Below are 23,742 nucleotides of genomic sequence, written 5' to 3' on the forward strand. Positions count from 1 at the left end.
TAAAATAGAGAGCTAGTTGTTCTCCACACATGACCTCATACTGTGAGGTATATACATTATTTTTGTTATCTGAGAGCTGTCTACTAGATTACAGTTTACAATTACCTCTTGCTAATCAGTCTTTCCTGACATACACACAGAATAGCAATTGACATGTAATACATTTAGAGAATACCGTATTTTGGAAGGGCCTAGTGTGAGTAATCCTGGAACACATCCATGTGTTGTAGGTCCAATGGTGCTTTTGTTCTGGACACTGACTTTGGAAAGGGGCAACGTGTTTGCTTATCCTTACAACTTTCTCATTTTGGTCTCTCTGGTTGATCACTGACATCCCTGTCACCACTCCGTCTAAAAGCTTCTGTACGTCGTTATACCTTAGGTGACCCAGTCTACTATGTCACCATGGACTGGTTGGAATCTAAACAGCCATTGCACAACACTCCTCAGTGTTTAGGATGTACATTTGTCACCGGGTTGCTGTTACAATTATAGTCCCTCTTTTATTGTACACAACACACTGTCACTCTGCAGATTTGGCACAAATAGTACATCTGCAATGTCTGTGGCAACTGCTTCGCCCTGTTCCTCAAACGCACAGTAATTGTCCTTTCGTGGCATTTAGGACTTTGGGGGAGATGTATGAACCAGCGATATGCAGGTTTACTGGTATCTGTGTACGTTATAGGCGCTGTGTACTGCTTTTCCCCAATGTATTAATGTGGGGTTGGGTGGTAAATGAGATGGTCGCTATGCACCCCCATCATTATCGGTGCCGCTATCTACAAGAGCGCGCAGATGTGCTACCCAATGTATAAGCGGTCAGTGGCACTAAGGGACACAGTCCCAGGGACACTGCTGTGGAGTAAACTGTTCAGAATGCCACAACATGTATTTCCTTCTAACAGTGCTTCTCTTGTCCGTCTGTGCTGCTTGTCTGTCTTCCCAGAGCACGGTCTATGATTGAACCAGTGCTTTATAAATCTAGCACATATTTAGAAGAATGTTTTTTGTGTCCTGAAAGCTTGAAGTAAAGAAGTATTAAAGGTCTATCAATTGCTCACAATCTTAGTGGGGGTTTTTACTGTAAGATTGGTAACCACAGCATTTGGCTTCTCCATTTCTCCTAAATGGTATTCTACTTTAGTTGATTTATTTACTAAGGTTTTCAATTGTACGTGGTAATTGGGATTCCCGATGCTATGTATTTTTATTTACATAAAAAAATGGAAGGAGGAGCTAGGTGAAATCTGGACAATTACAACCCAGTACATGAAAATGCTTGTGAGCACACTGCTTATGTACCCTAATATCCCATCAATCAGCTCAGTGAGAGTGTTACATGGACAGAGGTTACATAGCTCATCAAGTAACTAACCTGTCATCAAAACCTCCCCAAATGCATTGTTTAAAAGAATAAAGTTTCAGTGCAATGTGGATGAATGTCTGATGTTTGATTCTTACACTACATTGTCCCGTCTTCCTTGCATGGCAAACCCACAGTTCTGCTACTTGGCATGTTGTCCTAAACATATAGCGGAGTTATCCTTATATGTTTGTCTGCATTTATCTACAATCATTGACCTCACTTAATTTAATATTGTTACTCTATGCTTTTCTATTGGAAGTGTTATCTTATTATTATGTGCATCTTTTTGTTTGTTTAGGTGTGTATATAAAGCTGGGGCTTACAGAAGAAAATGTCTCCTGCACTTGTTCTGCTAACTAAGGACTGGTTAAAGGACAGCACAAGGGAAGCAGAGTGGTGTGGATGGCAATGCACAGCTGGCTTCATGAAAATGTCTGACAACTAGTAACTGGAGAAAACCCATACCTAAATGTACTTTATCTATACATTTTGTATTGCATATTGCCATCCCTGTATCTATCTTCTAATATATACAATATAAACTGTATGAATTAATTTTAAGAGCATGGTCTATTTCACTAGATTTTCAAATGTGATTTAATTTTTCTTTCTCCTCTTTAAGTAATTAGAACCAGAACTATCTAGGTCTCATTTGCTGTGTGAACCAATATTGTCTTATAACACACAACTTTATTTTCCTAACGTTACAAATGTCATACATGGTCTGTGTTGTCCTTTGTACTAACAGAACGTTGTGTGCTTCATTCACTGACAGGCTGTATGTAAGGTAGACTTCAGTAGCTTCATTAAGATGGAGCCTGGAATATCTATCTACATCAAGTGCCACTGCAATCTGTTATGTCCTGCCATTTCCTGTATGATCACCACAATCACCTTGTATTTCTGCATTGTTAGGTGGTTAGGGAACCATATCACACAAATTAATTTAAGGATGTATATATAAATGCTGCAGCCAGTTCTATTCATGGCAAAGACTATTTTTGGGTTCAACGTATTTAGGAGAATTACCTGTGGGGACATTATTATCACACAAAAGGATTCAGTAAGCCATACATTTTAGTTACATGTTCAACATGTCATGAGGTTCTGCATATGTAAACATAACATTCTATTTGGGTATGTATAATACTGTTAATTTTAAGTCTTAAAAAAACTTTTTTTTTCTTTTTTCTCATATAAATTTCTAATCTACGTTTTACCTGCAGGACCACCGGTGTTTGATTTTTTTTTTTTTTATGTGCGTCTTAGGATAGAAAGTAAATTTTATTTGTGACAAAGGTATAAAGAAAACCGCCTTGTTCTTGCGGTAACATAGTGTTGAAGTGTCAGTGCTTGCTGTCAGTATTTATTTAAGGGCAAATTTAATATAAACCGCATGTAATGTTATCTTGGGGCTCATTTAGTAGCTTGGTGCAATGTAAACCAATGTGCCATGTCTTGTAGTGACCAAACACATTTTAGCTTTTAAACTGTGCTCGGAAAAATTGCAATTTTTTTCCTTGACGTGTTATGGCACATCTGTGCACATAGACCATGTTATTAAATATGTATGTTGCATTTTATTTTTCATATTCCACTTCACTAGAACCAATAATGCAGCAATTGATGGCTCAGTTCAGTAAGGATATATAGTGTAGTCCCAAATGGCCAGTATCTCTTTCATTGACCACTGTTATCAAACTGTGCAGTTTACTTAAGAAATAATATTGGGGCACATGGGGGTGTATTTACTAAAGTGCTGGTTTTTAGAAGTGGAGATGTTGCCCATAGCAACCAATCAGATTATAGCTATTATCTTCTAGATGGGGCTAGATAAATGTTAAGTAGAATCTGATTGGTTGCTATGGGCAACATCTCCACTTCTATAAACCAGCACTTTAGTAATATACCCCCATGGTCTCAACATAGTTCTTAGTCCTAAATCACCTGGCTAGTATTTCTGACACCTGATCTCTTCTAATGGTTCTCACTGAAGTGTAGAAATCCTTAAAACCAGACATCTTTATAAACTGGAATCTAGACACTTCAGTCCATGCTTTTCCACTGATGTATACATTATAGTATTTAATATGTATATCTGCTAAGTGTACAGTCTTAATGGATTAGTCCAGAAATAGGACCACGGGATAATTTATTATAATTGTGTCCTTCAGTAACAGCATATTTCTTGTTGAAGAACATTATCTTTTAGACAGAAATATATAAAAATAAAAGTGTAATTATCTGGATAAGATAATAACTAAAGGAACTTATAGTAAACTGCTGCAAAGGAAATTCTGTATAGACCAAAGTAATCAATGCCATTCTAACTGTGCTTTTCAATAGACTATAAAATGTGTGATTGCTGTGACCAGCACCACCTATTACATAATATGCTGTCTATCTATAACCTTTGCTGTACACATCATGATGTGCTTATATTTGAAAGCAAAAACATTTATCTTAATTCACTTGGTTTAGTTATTAATCTAGGGCAACTCAAATGGGCTCCAAACAAACTTTACAACAGAAGTAGCAGTGTACCATTTTGTTAGGTGCACATGAAGTAGAGAATGACTGCCTCTGTACAAATTAAGGAAACTCATAAATAAAAAGCTGACTAGAAAAATAAGTACGTACTTTTGTCTTTTTATATGTGGTACAATTGTAGGCAAGACCAACATAAAAAGGTATATTATATTTGCCTTTCACTCTACATATGTATTTGTGATGCAGGAAAGGCAATGTTTGCTGTGTTATGATTGTGCCTGAAGTATCATAAACTTTGTGTGAATGGTACTAATACTGTACATAATTTGTGGGGTAAGGATGCCTATAAAAAAAAAAGGTAATGGTTGTATAATACTTGGGGACAATTTTTATTAAATCAATTTTAGTCCAATCAGGATATCCAGATTTACAATAAACAACATTGAGGCATTTAAATGCATTAATCTATCCATATGTCTATATAAATGGGAATGTCATGCTTTTCCTGATGAACCTTATTGTTTATAGAAGACCAAAGAGAGAGGACTGACTGTAGGAAGTCGCATTGTGCACTCCAATGTTATTATTTAGACCTGTTTTTTTTTTTAATGTGCCACTAAAAAACACCAGTAGTGCTAATATCCAGGGTCCTTTATATATTTTAATTTTGCAGTAGTTACAAATGAATTAAACTAATGTCACAACGGAATACTTTGCTTGTCAATAAAAGCCTGAAATCTGGCATATGTGTCACATGTTGCTTATACTGCTGTCTGCAACTTATGGATTTATATTGTGTTATGTGTTACAATGTTCACAGCATTGTGGCGAAATCTGTGTCTGTGATGTAACATGAAATATTTGTTGATGCACATCTCTCCCTTTCCGTGCCGTGTCACTATGGGCCTGATGCTGAGTCGAAAGGAAATTCAGTATATGTAGAGTTAAACGCATCTTGCGTTGTGCCCATTCTTACTGCTAGTTATCAGTGTTCACTTGCACTAGCCTATACTTGATGCAAAGATATGCCTGGAAACAGATACATTTTCACTTATGATGAACACTGCACAGCCCGCATTAAAGCGTCTACACCACAGGTTTTCAAACTCTGTCCTCGGGACCCCCAACAGTGCATGTTTTCCAAGTCTCCACACAGAATCACAAGTGAAATAATTAGCTACACCTGTGGATCTTTTAAAATGTGTCAGCGAGTAATGACTGCACCTGTGCACCTGCTGTGTGACCTGTGTGGGGTCCTGAGGACACAGTTTGAGAACCACTGGTCTACACTGACAGTTGCCTGCATCAGAATGTCCACTTACCTCTGTTCCGATAGAGTGCCGCCAGTGAAGTGCACAAATCCACATTGCCCACACCTGCATATGCTCTGGAGCATGTGCAGTGCAAAAATATGTAAACTGCTACGACAACTGGGTATGTTCAAAATCGCATCAGGCCATATGATCCTACCATGTTTCCCCGATAATAAGACACTGTCTTATTTTTTTTGTTAAAAAAAAAACACCGTAGGGCTTATTTTCGGGGTAGATTTTATTTTAATTAACATTGACAGCAGTGCCCCTTATGCAGGCCCCCCTTATAGAAGTGCCCCTTATGCAGGGCCCCCCCTGTAGCAGTGTCCCTTATGCAGCCTCCCTTATTGCAGTGCAAGCCCCCCTGTAATTGATCTCCCACCGACCAGTACGGTACTTGCCTGACTCGCCGCCGTCCGGGATGTCCCTCTCACTTGCGCACTGACTGGATCTAACATGATCTAGCCGGCGCGGCCGCACAGGATCCTCAGCGTGCAGGTGACGTCATGACGTTACCTGCGCACTGCATGACTGGGAACGCTGGCCTCTGAAGCATTCCCAGCTCAAAATGGGATTTTGGTATGTCTTATTTTCGGGGTAGGGCTTAATTTGGACTGGGTTACAAAAGTAAGGGTAGGGCTTATTTTCGGGGTAGGTCTTATCGGGGAAACACGGTAGTATCAAAAATTGGATTATTTAGTATAAATATGGTATAAAATGGCTGTTGGGAGAAATTCTAGTGGGCAGTTGCTGAAAAAAAATTAGGTTTCTCTAATATATCTTGGTACATTGTTTTTTATTTTTTTTTATTTTGGCACAGCCAGTTGTCAATGTATATCAGGCCTTGCCAACCTGTGACTCTCCAGCTGTTGTGAAACTACATGTCCCAGCATGCCCTGCCATAGTTTTGCTATTAGAGAATACTAAAACTATGGCAGAGCATGCTTTGACTAGTAGTTTCACAACAGCTAGGGAGCCACAGGTTGACCAGGCCTGATATAAATCATGCACCTATATTAACAGCAGCTACATTTAAATGAAAATCTCAGTGCAATATCAAGACTAAAAAAATTGCAGTTCTATTATTTCCCTCTGCCTTCTGCATGCTGTCAGTCTTCTACAAATGGTTTTATGGGATGTCTAAGGGCTTCAGTAATGTGTGATATCTCCAACAAATATGAATGATCTTGTGTTTTATTTTGTGTATGGGAAATATTCTATCATGATTTAAGCATCTATTTAATAAAGTAACACAATTGTCAAATGCAATTATTTGTTTGGCTGTTTACCATATGACAACTTTATTGGGTGCTTTAAAATTAGTGGTATTTAAAAAATCAAATGGTCATCTGTACAATTCGTCAAGTTAATATGCTATACAGTTAAATCAAATATGGGAAATTCTATTACTGGCATATGTTTTCTTTTGAAATGTGATATGGCATTTTGGGCTTTAGTTATTTTTTTTCAAAATCTAAGTTTTGGAATTTTATATGGTGACAAGGTAGTCGTCTTCTATAATACCAGTAGCCACATTCATGTTCACTGCATGCAGTTTGGTATTAAGCAGCAGGGTACATATTGTCCTTGATTATTACACATTTTTTGGTTATTAAAGTAGTAAAAAGCGAATATCTGCGTAGTGAAAAGTTTTACAGTACTTCAAGTGTTTATAATAAAAATAACAGCATGCATGCCAGTCCTTTATGTCGCAGCATGGGCAACGTGTTCCCAGAGGTTTCATTCCAGAAAACATACTCATTCCATATTTATTCACTTCAAACTATCTAGGCTAATACATATGCATAATTATACATAGCACGTCACTCCAATACCTGAGAAATCAACAGGTATCCGGTTTTAAAGAGAATTGCCTGAATTACATTTGTCCATAAGAGCTCATTATGTAAAACAGCCTCTTTGGCTTTTATTTTTCTTGGAAGTGGTCAGTCATCATCTTTTTGCACATCAAATATTTAATTGTTTCCTTAGTGACCACTTTAGTTGTTCTCAACCTTGGGTTTTATCATCTTGTGGTTGAGAAAGTCCTTGTCAAACACCTGTGTGCTAACAATAACAATTCAGTAGCTGCATCAGAAAAGATAACAATTTAATTTGTTGCAGAAATAAGCTTGCTCGTCAATTCCATAATGATTGCATCAACTAAATGTTCTAGTTCAAATCATAGTTCTAAATACTTAATATATTCTCTAATACTCCTTTCACATCGCAAACCCGGCTCTGACACGTGATTTTGAACACTGGTTCTACCCAGCTTCGACCCGGATCAGACCCCTTTCACACTGCACCTTCAACCCGGGTTATTCCCGTGTTGGCCCCAATCGCACTGAACCAGGGTCAGCCCTGTAAAACCCTATGGATGTCATTAAAAAATGACTTTCAGGCTCACAAAGATAAGATCACAAAAGGGAACACAAGGCAGGGATGGGGACTGCTCACAGCATTGCAGGAATTATGGCTGATGGATTATCACTGTGTAGTTCATGAGTGTTTGTGCTTTACTGCTATTTAATTCAGAGCATGATGCAGCTTCTGACAACATAGTGTACAGTTCGCTTCTTCATCAATCCAGTTAGCCATCACTGTAATGACCGTAGTGGTATTAATCCCTTTGCTGGGGGATGTTTACAAATAACATTAATAATACATCTATGCATGACCACACAATTTTATATTTCATCATCTGATGGTACACTCTAATTCAGGGTTGTAATACAGTTCTTCCTTGACCTTGGTATCCATAATATCATTGCTTACCACCATCATCTCTGTTTCCCCTTGTACATTTTCCACACTTCAATACATTAGGAACACATTTGCCATTTAAGCCAAATACTAAGATAACAATAGGAGCTTACCCACAAAAGCAACCAGTTCCTGGGCCCACTCTCCTAGACCGGAGAACCATTTCACAGGGTTCAACCAAGAGAACAACTCTTCTATCTTTTCCTCTACTTCAGCCAGTGAAGCATTATGGTTCTTTCGAAATTCCCATTTCAGTTGCAGAATTTCATCCATCTTCCGGTCTATCACCTCCTTGGGGTCACTAGTGTTATTTGTGATGTACGTGCAACACTTGACACCAAATTGGGTGGCTAAAATTACACAGTACCCTCCAGTGACAGCTGTTAAATAATTTAACACTAGGCTATGTTGTACAAGTTCTTTCTTATAAGCCTGTAACTTTACCTGTATACCTGAACGTGTCATCGTACATCTCTGTGATATGATCTATTAATTTAGCAAGATCTTGGATGTATCTAAAATTTAAAGTACCCCGAGTGATCCTGGTGGGCTTTAGTGCTACCAAAATTTGGAAACCAGTTTCACTAATCAACTGTGTAGCTGCATGTATGTTACCAGGTATCATGTTTCTTTTGTCACGGTGTTCATAATGCGTATGAAGATATGGAGATGGTGTGTTTTTATGGATACCAAGCATTTCACCATGTGTAAGTGTCATAACCTCTGGAAGTACCCTTCCCAGATAACATAAACCTTCGGAACTCGGAGAGAGCCACTTATATGCTTTCCTTCCACATATAAAATACACATCATCTGGGAGTACATAAGGAATAGAATGCATCATTATCATCGGACACAATTCTGTGACAAATAATCCTACCCCAGATTTTCCCATTTGACTACTACATGTTTTAGGTTGTACAATAACTGCACAGTACCCTTCTGGTACTCTACCAACCATTACCTTGGTGGAACTAAGTGTATACTTATACCAGAAGTGTCTTCCACTGGTAATGTTGCGTATAAGTCCACCATCTACTGGTTCATTATCAGCTCTGTGTGAAAAGGTCATTGACTGTTCCCGGACACCTCCCAATTTCCTGGTTTATTAGAATTGGTGATGTTTAAACATAATGGGGATCTATCCACCTGGTACTGATGGAGCTTAAAATTTGAAGGCTTGGACATAATACATTTTCTGTCCAGCGTCTTCCCCTTATGTAATTCAAGGACCTCAGAGACATTTAATGGGAGTGGTACTAGTCCTACATTATGTTGCCTCTGAGGCACGTGAGAGCATACCCAACATTCAGTCTGATTTAAGACTTTGCCCACCAAGGCATGATAATCCTCTACTGGATACCCACCCCAATACTGGTTATACTTGGGCTGGCACTGTTGGAGACATCTCTCATTGATTAGTGACCCACAATACTCTCAAATACAGTATTCCTCGGGCAATAACCCCTCACTGTCTCCGAGTTTCTGGGATAACAGATCTCTTAGCAATTACTGTACTGAGTTTGGTCAGATACCACCCTTGTGAATGTATGGCTCCTTCTCCCGACTCCACTCCATCGATATCACCATCGACCTCTCCCTCCATCATCTGCCCACCGGTACAGAAACAGGTCATCCCAAACCAAACAAGGATGATAAGAATACCGGAAGAAAATAGGAGCACAAACCCAGCCTGCCATTCCATTGCTGGAATAGTGCACTGCAAATTTCTCTAGCTCAGATATCTCACTCTCCTTGAACAAGCTCGCAATTGACAGGTCTACGTTATCTGCCTCGACTCCGCCTTGTATCTCCACCAGTTGATTGACTTTTCTGCGGTGAGTGGAATGGACCCAGGTATCTCTCTCTGACAAATTTCAAGGATGTTGTACTTGTTAGCAACACTTGATACGGACCTTCCCACCAATCTATCAGACAACCTGAACGTAAGAATTTCTGATAATAAATTCTCCAGGTTCAACATCATAACAGTTTGTTTCTGGCATATCAATTTCAGATTCTGCTGCTGCTGTTTCAACTGTTTACTCATTGTTATAAGATACTTCACAGTAACCTTGTTGTTACTCTTCAAATCTTCCTGTGGACTTACAATCAAATGAGGTTGTCTACCAAACAGCATCTCAAAGCGGGACAGATTAAGAGGGGGTCTAGGAGTTGTCCTGATGCTATGAAGGACTAGCGGTAAGGCTTCTGGCCATCCTAATCCATTTTCTGTCATGATCTTACTCAGTTTATTTTTAATAGTACCGTTCACTCTCTCCACCTTCGTACTGGCCTGTAGTCAATAGGGGGTGTGAAGTTTACTATTAATACCCATCAACTTACACATGTTCTGGAAGACATCACCTGTGAAATGAGTACCCCTATCACTCTGTATGATTTTAGGGATACCGTACCTGCATACAAATTCCTGAACAATCTTTTTAGCAGTAAATGCAGCAGTATTAGTGGCAGCTGGATATGCCTCAACCCAATTAGAAAACACATCTGTACAAACTAATACATACTTGAGATTCCTGCAGGGTGGTAATTGGATGAAGTCAATTTGTATTACCTGAAAAGGTCCGTCTGTTGGAGGGATGTGGGATGGCTTGGTTGGTATTGTTTTTCCAACGTTCTTCCTCAAGCATGTTAAGCAGGACATTGCCCTCTTTTCGGCTTGGGAAGAGAAACCTGGTGCACACCAATACGCCCTGACCAACTTGCACATACCTTGCTTTCCCAGGTGCGCTGCCTCAGCCAAGCTTGGGTAGTATGCCTTGGGTGCCACCGGCTTACCTTGTCCATCTCTCCAGAGTCCAGAGAACTCCTGTCCACATCCCTTTGATCTCCAGACTGCCTTTTCCTGAATGGAACACACATTTTGCATCTCAATTAACTTATGCGTGTCAATTGCCTGAAAAACCATCATTTGATGAACTGGCATGTTAATTCTTAACACTGCTGCCCATTTGGCAGCTTCATCTGCACTGCTATTGTCCAGTGACACCGGGTCTTCTTCACATGTATGGGCTTTACATTTGATGACGGCTACTTCTTTTGGTAGCTGAATTGCTGTCAGTACTCCTTTTATGTGGTGTGAGTGTGCGACTGGCGTACCTGCTGCCGTCATAAAATTTCTAAGACGCCATAGAGCCCCAAAATCATGTACTACCCCGAAGGCGTACTTGGAGTCAGTGTAGATGTTAGCTGACTTACCTTCTGCCAGTTCACACGCTCTCTTTAGTGCTACCAGTTCAACCACTTGTGCTGAGTGAGGTGGAGAAAGTGGTTCGGCTTCTACAACATCATAATCATTTACAACGGCATAACCTGTGCATAATTCTCCTGTGTCAGTTTGTCTATGACTACTCCCATCCATGTAAAACATCAAATCTGCATTTACTAGTGGTGTATCACATATATCTGGTCTAGCAGTAAAGGTCTGATTTAAATACTCCATACAATCATGTGTGTCACTATACCTGCAAAACTCACCTTCAATCAGCAACTCACCTCTCTCCACCCTTTGTGCATCTCTTGGCACATATGGCAAGTACGTTGCTGGATTTAACGTATTACATTGTTTAATGGTAATATTTGCAGGTGCCATTACAGCTAGTTCCCATTTTGTGAACCTAGCTCAGGAAACATGTCGAGCTTGGGCAGAATTCAGCAGTGCAGACACAGCATGCGGTGTATAAACAATCATATCATGACCAAATATTACATCCTCACTCTTATCAACCAGAAGAGCGGTCGCTGTTACACTTCTTAAACACGTTGGGCGTGATCTTGCCACAGTGTCCACTGGGGCACTGTAGTATTTTACAGGTCTGCTATCATAATTTTTTTGTGTGAGGGCACCTGCTGTGCAGCCTTCAGCTTCCGTACAATATAACTCAATAGGGTTTTTCATAATCTGGTATTGCCAGGGCAGGTGCTTTTGTCAGACTATCCTTAAGGTTAAGGAAAGCCTGCTCTGTTTCCTCAGTATGTGTGACACGGTCAGGTTTTGAGGATGACACCAGTTCCTGCAATGGTAATGCCAAAATAGAAAAACCTGGGATCCACGTTCTGCAGTATCCACACATGCCCAAGAAGGTACGGATTTGCTGCTGGTTTTGCGGCAGTGTCACAGTCTGTATGGCCTGTATTTTGTCAGTTGTCAAATGTCGTAGCCCCTGGGTTAGACAGTGTCCCAAGTATTTAACCTTAGTCTGGCATGGCTGTAATTTGTCCTTTGCAAACTTGTGCGCTGTTTGTGAGAGATGAAGCAACAATAGTTTAGTATCATTCAAACATGACAAACGAGTCAGAGCACAACAATAAATTGACTACATATTGAATTAGAACAGATCAATTGGTGGGTTGAAAAGATTTTAAACAGTCGTGTAAGGCCTGGGAGAACATACTGGGACTGTCTATGAAGCCCTGGGGAAATCATGTCCAAGTGTATTGTATGCCTCTGTATATAAATGCAAATAGGTACTGACAGTCAGGGTGAAGAGGGACAAAGAATGCAGAACACAGGTCAATGACAGTGAAGTGGGTTGCAGATGGTGGGATTTGCATAAGGATGACAGGTGCATTTGGCACTACAGGGAATTGGCTCTCAACAACTTTGTTTACACCCCTAAGGTCCTGTACTAACCTATATCCCCTCCCCCCAGCCTTCTTTACTGGAAAAATGGGACTATAGGCTGGACTAGCTGTACAAATTAAAATCCCCTGTTGTAACAACCTCTCAATTATGGGATAAACCCCTAACGCTACCTCTGGTTTTAACGGATTCTGAGGGATTTTTGGGGCTTGCCTACCACTTTTAAAATTTACAACTACAGGAGATACATTTGCCATCAATCCAGTGTCCTTTCCATCCTTGGTCCAAAGTGAACCCGGTATTTGGGATAACATTTCTTTTACTTGGTAGGGGCTTTTTTCTGAAACGGTAGAGTGAAGCATTAACCTTGGTGGAGTGTCCAATATATCCCTTACCTCATGCGCAACCTTCTCTGGGATATCTAGGAATATACCATCAGGGGTACAGTAAATGACACACCCCATTTTACATAACAAATCCCTTCCCAGCAGGTTAGTAGAAGCTGCCGCTCCCAGGAGAAAAGAATGCCTGGTATGCAGTGGCCTGATAGTAACCTCTGCGGATTTGGTTAAAGGATAATGCTGCACTTTACCCGTTACTCCCATTGCTGGTACTGTTTTGTTGGTCACCTGTAAATTTGATGGAGAATTTAGAACAGAACAGGTCACCCCTGTGTCTACAAGAAAAGAGTGTTTAGTACCAGCTACATCTATTGTCACTGTAGGCTCTTCCCTAGTACTCTCTGTTAACCTGACTGGCTGTAAACTACAGGTATGACCTGACCCCTAGAGCTGACTATCATTCTCCAGTAAAGCATTCACGGCCAATATGTGAGTAGGTGACTGCTTATAATCTCCTGCATTCTGTGGGTATCCTTTTGGTGTGAATTTATGCATTTTCTTATTATTTGTCCCCAAATTCCTCTCTTGACAGTGTCTACTTAGGTGTCCTCTCGGGTTACATATGTAACATCTTACATTGGAAAGTTGTCGCCGTGCAGGTTGTTGTGCGTGGAGAGGTTGTGGGTGGTGTGGGGTTTGTGGCTGGGCATGTTGATATGTGTTTTGTTGTGTTTGGTATGGGTGTTGTGGCTGTGTGTACAATCCTTCTAAAGCTTGAATGCTAACAGCCATTAGCTTCTCACTTTGTGTTTCTCTCTTCCTGAGGATGTTTTTATCGTGTTCTATAGCTGATTCCCTGAGGGTATCTACAGTAATCCCCCTCCAGTTAGGCTGAGAGGTTTGAACCCTGGTCTTTAGATTGTCTTTAAGACCATCCATGAGTACCGTGACAGCTACTTCCCTATGATGGGTGTTATCTTTTATATTTTCTATACCTGTATATTGGGTGATTGTCAGCAGCGCTTGGGTGAAATAATCTGCTGCAGACTCACTCTCTTTCTGTCTAATGGTAAAGATTTTACTCCAGTTCACTACCACTGGGAAATATACGGCCAATTGGGTAACTATATACGGGTGATATTACTTTGATTATTTTCAGCAGTTAAAGGGCCATCTCCATCCAATACACAATCCGTGATAAACTTTTTCACGTCGGTATTGGCTGGAAGACATGCACGTAATACCACTCACCAATCTTTGTGGGTTGGCTCATGAGCATTACCTAAATCTTTTACAAATTTTTGGCACTTAGCTAATTCTTTTGTAGGGTCAGGAAACTCTGTCATTTATTGAATGTAGCTCTGCTCTTGTCCATGGACAATGCATTACTACACACCATGTCCATCCGGATTCCCATTGGGAACAGTTATTGTCCGGACAGGATGCGTACCTTCCGCTTTGCTATTTTTAAGGTTACTTATGGGAACTTTTACCTTGGTACTCGGGGGGTTCAATCTGCTACTTTGGCGCACTATATTACCTTCCAGTTTCCACGGCTGATACAGCTGGTGGAATCATTTCTGTTGCTACATTTGGTGGGGTCACTACTGCTGATACAGTTGGTTCCCTTTCTAGGTTTAGTGCGGTCTCTAACAGATTTACTGCATATGCAATGGCTGAAATTTCAACAGATTCATCATCTATATACACATTTTCCTTATAATTACTCAGGATAAGGTATAAATTACTTGTTACATTTTTATAATTTTTGGTATCTGCTTTACCGTTGCCTTCCACCTCATAGGGCGGTGGGGGCGTGCATGCGCTAATGCCTATATATTGTGCACCTCTACCTTGCAGTGCGTGTATGTTCTTTTGAGGCGGCACGCAACGCTAACCAGCACCGCGGGCGTGCCTCCCTGTGGTAAATGCGCAATGCTGTTTTGTGTTGCATGCATGCTCTTTTGTGTTGTGCTCGCAACGCTACTTAGCGACGCAAGCACTCCACTTAACCATGTGTTCCCCTCATGCTGCCACAATTTTAAACAGTCATTATACTTTACACGTTTCTTTAGAGATTTCACCATACAGATGCCATCCCTAACATTATTCAGCACCTCCATATCAAAACTGCCAATTTTAGGAAAAGGTTTCACACATTCCTTGGTCATCTTAATCCATTCCATACATCACAGTACGCAGTTGCATACGCACCATATTTTGTATACATTATATGCCTTGCCAAACCTGTCGGCCCTTCCAAAAGCAGCACATCGTCCACCATACCCAGCGTCAGCCTGGCACCCATCTGGGAAAACGTTAAGCACTTTTTGCTAGTATGTGGACCGGTGAACGATTCAATAGAGCTACGTTCACGCACTCCTATCCCGTTGTGCACAGGCGGCCTGCTAACCGTTATGGACGGCTTGCACAATCAGGGTACAGAATAACGTCTTAAACGATTAGACTGTCCCGTAGCTTACCCTGTTTGAGTACTCTCCCCTGTTAGAATTTAAGTGTTCCAATAACACCCTTTCCAATGATTTCATCCACTACACCTAAGCTACAATCACGGTCTGCCCAACTGTGCGGTCTAGTCACAGAGTCCAGAGAACCTAACTGATCAATGGGCCCTGCGATTCCTATTGGGAGCTGCTTTTTGAAAACCCCTTGTTTTCTTCAAGGTACAAAATCCCTGTCCTTGCTGCAATACACCTGCTTACACATGCTGAGTCTTTTAGGCCCAACACACAGTACCTCGTCTATAGGTTCCGACACACAGTCCCTATCTTTCACTTTACAAGCACACGTTTGATCACACACACTTTTAGTTTTCTGCGCAGAAAAAATAAACTTTTCACTAGTATGGCAGTATGATACAGAGGTTTTAAAAAATGTAATCGCTATCAATATGACAATACTATCAGAACGATTGTTTGAAACACGTGGCAGCAATACAGGAAACACGTATACGCTATTATGCGAATCGCACTTTAGAGTCGGGACAGACAATAAAAGAAACAAACTTTTCTCCCCTGCCCCAGGTTCTTGCCAGCGCTCCTTGAAAACACACACAATAGCGGATATCGGTTTCACAACACTGAATGGTGCAGGTTTTCAACACACTGCGTTCTTTCCTGCATATGGCGCCCTTCCACCCTTTGCTACAAAATCAAGATCCGGTCGCTATCGTGCGACTTCTCGGTAGCTTGGCCTCCAAACTATGAGCCCCTAACTATGAATACCCCTTAATCGCTAGTCGCTTTTAGCGCTGCAAGTCACATAAGAAATAATTGCTTTCCAGCCCAACTGTGTTTCCAAAGCACAAAAGTTATATTATTCACATAAAGGATAATACGCACTTTGATCTAAACAATTAGCGCAAAGAAGTAAATACAAAAGGTACAGCTTGATACATACGCATGCACACCGGTCCCAGCATACAGTCGTCAATCCTGAGGTCTATGGTAATCCAAGAGAATGGCTACTGACTGGGACCGGTGAGCAGGTTATATACCCTACAGATCATGATAACAAACATAATAACATTGGTTCTTGGTCTTTGTAGTACGCTGTAGTTCATAGGATAGTTCATATGTTGTCACTAGGGGTATGTCCCAATTCTCCCAACAATGTCTTGAGATTACATTGTCTTTCTTTAACTGGTTTAAGACACTACATACAGAGTATACATTCTAACCAATAATTTCCTATAATCCATAACCATCGAACGCAAGATGTGACTCCCTCACTGATCGATTCGAATATCTGGAAATAAAACAGGGTGTCAGTATAGTACCAAACATGCCATGTCTACCATGTTGTATACCTTAAATATCATATACGCACACTTTATACCATAATGATTGTCTAACAAAACCTTTTCTATATGTGCTTGCATAAGTAATAGTGAGATAGTTACAGAAATACATAAGTATGCGTTGTGCGTCTGAGCACAGCGCAAATGTTGCAGTGCGTGTATGTATTATGCACAATGCAATTATGCCCTGTGTGTTTGTGCATTTTATCTTACATACGCTAATGTACGTTGTGCGTCTTCATATTAAAATAGTTACAGTGTATGTTTGTGTGCATGTGCGTACGTATAAGAGCGTCTATGTGTTCGCATTGTGGATACACATGCGATTGCCTATGTGTATGCATGTGTGTGCAAATGTGCATTAGTGTTTGTGTCATGGATTAAAATTTTATATATATATATATATATATATATATATATATATAAATAATATATATTACCAGTAACTGGTATTTTTTTTAATATTATATCCATCTGAATCTAATTACAAAAGGTCATATAAAATGAAATTTGGATGTGGAGCAAGCCTTGGCAAGAAGTCTGATAACTTTAACAAAGGCTTTCCTATGCTTATTTAGAATACAATTGTCAGTTCTTCTTAACCATATCAACATTGGACACAAGGCATATAATTGCTAACAATAGTCAAACTTCTGATAATTGTTTCTAACTCTGCAGTCAGAACACTTCAATTGAGCATATCAGTGTCTGTGTTACATTTCAATTGCCACAGACATACTGTATGCAGAGCTTCTCAATATATATGCAAACACTCACAGTATCTTTGTGTATTTTTAATTACTTGTCAGACATACTCCTGTTTCTCACACACTTGGCTAAACCTTGAATGAGAATATATATATATATATTTGTGCGCATCGGCTTGCTTCCGATGCAGAGTAGCGTCCAATTTTTACGCTTTATCATCCCATAAATGACTAGATCGTCAGCTAATAATTGCAAACGATCATAACCAATTATTTGACTTTGATAAGGGGTAATAGTGCGATTAATACAGGTGTACTATTGTTTTTTTTACAGTGGGACTACAGGTGCCACCGTGTAAGCCCTTTGGCACATGTGGAACTACTAGTGCCAGCAGGTGCTCGACACCCGTACCCCCACTGTAAAATAATTAGTAAAATAATAACAGTACACACCGTAGAAAGTAGAGTTTTATTACAAACTAAACACATTCACACATACCTTCTCCCCTGTGACAGATCCCCTTGTCCAGTAGAATTCCCATGGTTTCCCTAAAAAAATTTTTTTCCCAATACTCACCTATCTCCTGGCGTAGCTTGTTCCTCTTGTCCAGTAGAGTCTGGGATTTGGCAACATAACAAAATGAATAGCCTGGACCATTTTGGACACGGTAGAGGTATGTGTTTCCATCAGTTACTGGGCCACAAGTCAATCGGAGGCCAGTCTAGCTGATTGGCTGCAAGCCACATTGCTGTCAATCAAGGGCCGCTTATTCTACAGTGGCATCTGATTGGCTGGCACGCAGGCTAATGACATAAACCACAAGGGTCTCCATCATTTACCAGGGTAGAGATGTATATGGAAACACATACATCTCTAGTGTCCGAAATGGTCCGGGCTATTCGTTTTATGTTGCCAAATCCCGGACTCTACTGAACAAAGGACCAAGCTATGCCAGGAGATAGGCGAGTATTTATTGGATTTTATTTTTTTAGGGAAACTGTGGGAATTCTACTCGACAAGTGGACCGATCACAGGAGAAAAGGTAAGTATGTGTGAGTGTCTCTAGTTTGTAATAAAACTTTATAAGGTGTGCGAGTACTGTCATTATTTGTTACTCCAGCTGTAGTTCCACAAGTGCCAAAGGGCAGGCATGCTGGCATCTCTAGTCCCACTGTAAAAAATAGTACACATATATTAATCCAACTATCACCCCTGCACCCACCAGCCAGGGGCGCAGGGAAGAGCCTCAGTCTTCAGTCTAAGCCTGCGGTGCTCCGGGGAGGGGAGACCCCTTTATGGGGAGTCCCTACCTCCTGGGCTTGGGCTGACTAGCTTGGGGTGTTAATGCTATGGCCGGGGTGACCCCGGATGTGGCATGACCACTCTGGCTAGTTTGAGTCCGATGCTGGTTTTAAAAATACGAGGACCACCACAGCATTTTTTCCCCACATTTTAAAAACCAGGACTGGCTCCTAAAATATGGGGGAACCTTACACGTTTTCTCCCCCATATTTTTAGTACCGGGACTGGCTCAGGAGCCTGGGGCTGGTTATGCTTTGGGGGGTGGGGAACCCCATGTTTTTTTTAGATTAACCCTTGATTTTATTAATCTTAACACACAAGCAGCCTGCACATATCTCATTGATATGTGAAGGCTGCTTGTTTGGTAGTGTTTGGCTACGGTCAGAGACTGGAATCTCTATCTCATTCACCATCGGCAAACTCGTTTCAGGTAAAAACGCAAATCTTAGTAAATTTGCATTTTTCTTTTTACAAACCTCTCCTGAGTCCCGGTGATGCTCAGAGTGTTTATTCTCAAGCAATCTCAGACCAAAACACGATTCTTAGTAAATTTACCCCTTTGAGTCATCTTTTTTTCTAAATTCTGTTTTTGTCTTTTGTAGCTCTGATGCTGTGTAAGGCCCCATACACACTGGATGACATTCGTCGTTGCCGGCATCGGCATGTGTATGCATTTGACAAAGCCGGTACCCCCGCCGCATCCGACATTGCTGGGTACACACATCGTCCAGTGTATACCCGGCTAAGTCATGATCCAAAGGGGCTTTTGTCATAAAGATTGTAATAACAGTTCCTTGGCCTAACAGCCATTGGTGATCAATATATCTAATTTGAGTTTAGTGAGTGTTCTAATTCACCTACAGCTGTGAAAATACCCCACTCAAAACTGTGCAAACTTCACCAAGCAGCACTCCAACATCTGGGCCAACCCAAGGCTGTCTTTCCAGACCTCCTTAGGGAGTATCAGCTCAGTGACCTACACATCTGTCATGTGACTACTTTCCACAAAGCGCCATGTGTCTTTTTTTTTTTTTTACAAAAGTCGAAATCTGTGCTCTCCTTAATATAAATAATGTGGCTGTCCATATTTATCAGTGTCGAAGCTGGATAATTGGCTGAGACAGAATCTGTTTAAAATTAAATCTGCACGACGCCATTTTGCGAATGGCCGCAAGACGGCATTTTGCAATTGGCCGCCCAGCGCCATTTTAGCGAATCTCACACATTAGAAGTACATACGGCGATGCTATTATTTAGCGTTGTGCGATTCCCACGCAATAGAAAGATGTTAAAAGTACTCATTATATAAATAGACAGTTACTAAAACATATTATATGATCAACCCTGCAAAACACGTACCATGGTATACTCCACAAAACACGTAGTTGCACAACGCTAACTAGCGTCTTTTCTTAATACCCCAATACTTACACTCTACACACTTACATAATAAGGTTCCCTAGCATTAAAGTTAATATTTAAGGTTTTATTCATTATCAGTAATGTTGTGAAATACATGTTATTTGATATCAAAGGTTTAGTGCATGATAAGCAGACCGTGTTTGGTGTCATTCTAAACCACTGTGTCTTTGCAGATTTCCAGTTCCATCGGGGAAGAAATCGCAACATGTGTCTGCAAGTTATGGATCATAGAGAGTTAGGGATTGAAATGTTTCCTGTAATGCAGCCAGTCTAATTTGTTATGCAGCGGGAAAACGGACACAAAGATGTTGGAGGTTGGAATGTGACCATACGAATTGACCTATGAACTGTACTGTAACAGAAGAACCAGGAAGAAGAACCAATGGAATCATGCCAAACTGTTCTATTGTATTGCCTATCCCAGTAAGAGTATATATGTGGGCTCTCTGAAACTAGATGCTAGTCTTCTTGCTTTGCTGTTGACGGAGGTTTCATCTTTGATTCAGGGATTTGGATCCAGAGCGCATGCGTATGTAACGACTGTACCTTGTGACTGTATGATTTATTTGCGCTAATTGTATTTAGAGCACAGTGTGTAACCATCTGCTTTCATATTGAATAATAACTTTTTGTGCTTTGGAACCACAATCAAAGTCTGAAAGCAATTATTTCTTGTGCGACTCATAACGCTAAATAGCGACAATTTTAGAGTGTATAGATAGGTAGGAATCGATATCAGTCTCAAAGAGAGCAGAAAATTTGAAAAAGACCATATCTATGCCCATGGAAGGGACTTGCAACCCGGCCTTTCTAGAGTGCTGGCCAGATCACTTCTCAGGGTGAGTCACTATAGGAGAATCCTTTTCGCTATATTTCCCTTACAGATCAAGCACTTTCCTCTGTTATAGTAAAAGAAATGTAAAACAATTGCGATACACGTTAAATAGGGCAGCAAAGGAACAAAAGTGATTATCACAGATCACAACAGTGGTATACAATAAAAGAGAAAAGATGTTCCCAAGCGTTTCTAATGGGAGTAATACAAATCACTGAGAAGAGAGCAGGGCCGGACTGGGACTAAAAATAGGCCCTGGCATTTAAAGAGCAAACAGGCCCAACTTGCGACAGCATCTGGCTCCTGGCATAGACTCCTCCCCTTACTATTCCTGGCCCCTCCCACTCTTTAGTCTATGCTCTTACAAATATAATTAATATTAGAAACAACATACAAGTACACATCATTCTCTATTAAAAATTTAATACCTACAACAGAGCTCATCCTGCAGGGGTTTCAAACATGTGCCATAGTCAGGTATTACTGGTGTATATCACACGCAAAGAAAAGGGAAGGCATTTTCCCAAATGACCAAGGCCTAGCTTAGCAATTGTACAGGATTAGATAGTGTTCACTGCAGGAATTTTTTTAGGGCAGAGGTGCTGAATGCAGAGGACACATCTGTGCACATTTTAACAAAAGATCGTTTGTGCCGCAATCCACAAGTGAATCCAGGTATGGTCTCAGTGGGAAGGTGTGTAACCACATAGTAGTACCCCCAAAGCAAATTATGCCACACAGTAGTGCAACTTAGTCACATTATTATTATCCTCTATTTCTATGGCGCCATAAGTGATCCGCAGCGCCTTACAAAGTACATAAACAAATAAGTGCACAAGAAACCATTGACTTACAGTACAATAAAATACAGGACAAGTATATGCTGCATTAGCGATCATAGCGCTCAAAATAAGCAGCAGGGAGTCAGCAATCAGCTGTTAGAGCTCTTTTGAGGAGTAAGAAATAAAAGAAAGTATAAGGAGAAGCACATGAGGCAAAAGGGCCCTGCTCGTGAGGGCCTACAATCTAAAGAAATTACACCGCACAGTAGTGCCCCTTCATTACATTACACTGCACAGTAGTGTCCCTTATTCACATTAAATCACACAGTAGTGCACCTTTTTCATGTTACATCACACAGTAGTGTCCCTTTTTCACGTTACGTCACACAGTAGTGCACCTTTTTCACGTTACACAGTAGTGTCCCTTTTTCACGTTACGTCACAGTAGTGCTCAATAGTCACGTTATGTCACACAGTAGTGTCCCTTAAGTTACATTACACCACACACTAGTGTCCCTTCATCACACTACACTGCACAGTAGTGTCCATTATTCACATTACGTCACACAGTAGTGTCCCTTCATCACACTACACTGCACAGTAGTGTCTCTTATTCACATTACACCACACAGTAGAGCCTATTCACGTTATGTCACCCAGAGCCCATTCACGTTATGCCACACAGTAGTAGTACCCCTTATACATTATGACACACACAATAATGCTTCTTATAACACATGCCACTCACAGTAATACCCTGGCATCTGCAGATGGCCTCTGTCAGCAGATCATGAAGTGTCCAAAGAATTGCATCCAGTCCTTCCAGTCAGCGTCTCGTCCGCCCTTGCCGTGCTTCTCGTCCATTGGCCAGCCGCATCATGACATTACCGCAGCCACACGTGACACTCCAGTGACTCCACCATGTCCTCAGCATGGTGCCGCCAGGCAATCCTACTGGCAGCTCACAAGAGCTGTCAAAATGTCATCCAGCCAATACTCCCGGGCCGCGCATCTCATACCCGGCTGTGTCACTATAAAATGATGTGGCCAAGGGCTGGATTAAAAATCGCGAGAGGGAGAGGGAGAGAATTAAAAAAAAAAAATACATAGCGGCCTATTCATCGTCACCTAATTTTTACAAAAGCAGAGGAAAATTAACATTTTCACCAGCAATTGTAGAAATTAGGTGTTTGGGCACTTGTCTCCTCTGAAAGGAACAGTGAAACACTTTGGGGAGACAGATGATTTTCGGATCAGCTGTCTCCGCGCTGGAGCAATGATGAATTGCTCCGGCGCTCGCATAGCGTTAGAATGTTAATTATCAGGGTCCGATAATTAACATCAAATAGACCCCTAAGAGAGGGAAAGCGGTGAGGGAGAGAAAGACAGGGAGGGGGGGGAGGGGGAGAGGGAGGGACAGGGAGGAGACAGGGTACTGGTGCGTACACGTTGCGATTTAAAAGAATTGATTTGAATGATAACGATATTGTTACTGTAATCTTTCAAATTGTTCTTTTAAATGGTCCCTATCAACTTACCGTCGACCAGCGATGCGCAGCCACATATGGACGATAGCAATATCGTCCATCGGGCGTGCATGCCAGTCAATTTGCTCGATTTCGAGCAAGTTACTATAGGGACCCGCGATCGATGATGGCAGATCGCTATAGTAGTTCGGTAAATTGGTGGTGTGCTGGATGATCGATATTGATCATCCAGCATACCAGGGAGGGTGCATAACGATCTCCCAACGATATCGTATCGCTGGTAGATAGCTACGTGTGTACAGAATTGTTTTACTGCGCTATGCACTGTTGGATTTACAAATTTAGAAAACTCTATATAAGGTTTGCTGTCTGTTTAATTAAACAGGAGGCTTGAATAAAATGAAATAAATCTACTTTAATACAATGGTCCACAGATAGACACTAATAATCAAATGTACATATATAAAATCAAACAGAATGAATCAATCATATAGTAGCAAGGAT

General features: G+C 40.9%; 1 protein-coding gene across 1 annotated transcript in view; it reads left to right on the forward strand.

Moving 5' to 3' along the window:
* Positions 1-6,061, forward strand: part of RAB4A (RAB4A, member RAS oncogene family) — an 80,078-nt gene extending 74,017 nt beyond the window's left edge. The window contains exon 8 of the mRNA XM_088472508.1: positions 1,668-6,061. The gene's annotated coding sequence lies outside the window, so the exon portion shown is untranslated. The remainder of the gene's footprint in view (positions 1-1,667) is intronic.
* Positions 6,062-23,742: the final 17,681 nt, after the last annotated feature.

This window comes from Taudactylus pleione, unplaced genomic scaffold, assembly GCF_031769625.1.
Source record: "Taudactylus pleione unplaced genomic scaffold, aTauple2 ptg000125l, whole genome shotgun sequence".
Lineage (NCBI taxonomy): Eukaryota > Metazoa > Chordata > Amphibia > Anura > Myobatrachidae > Taudactylus > Taudactylus pleione.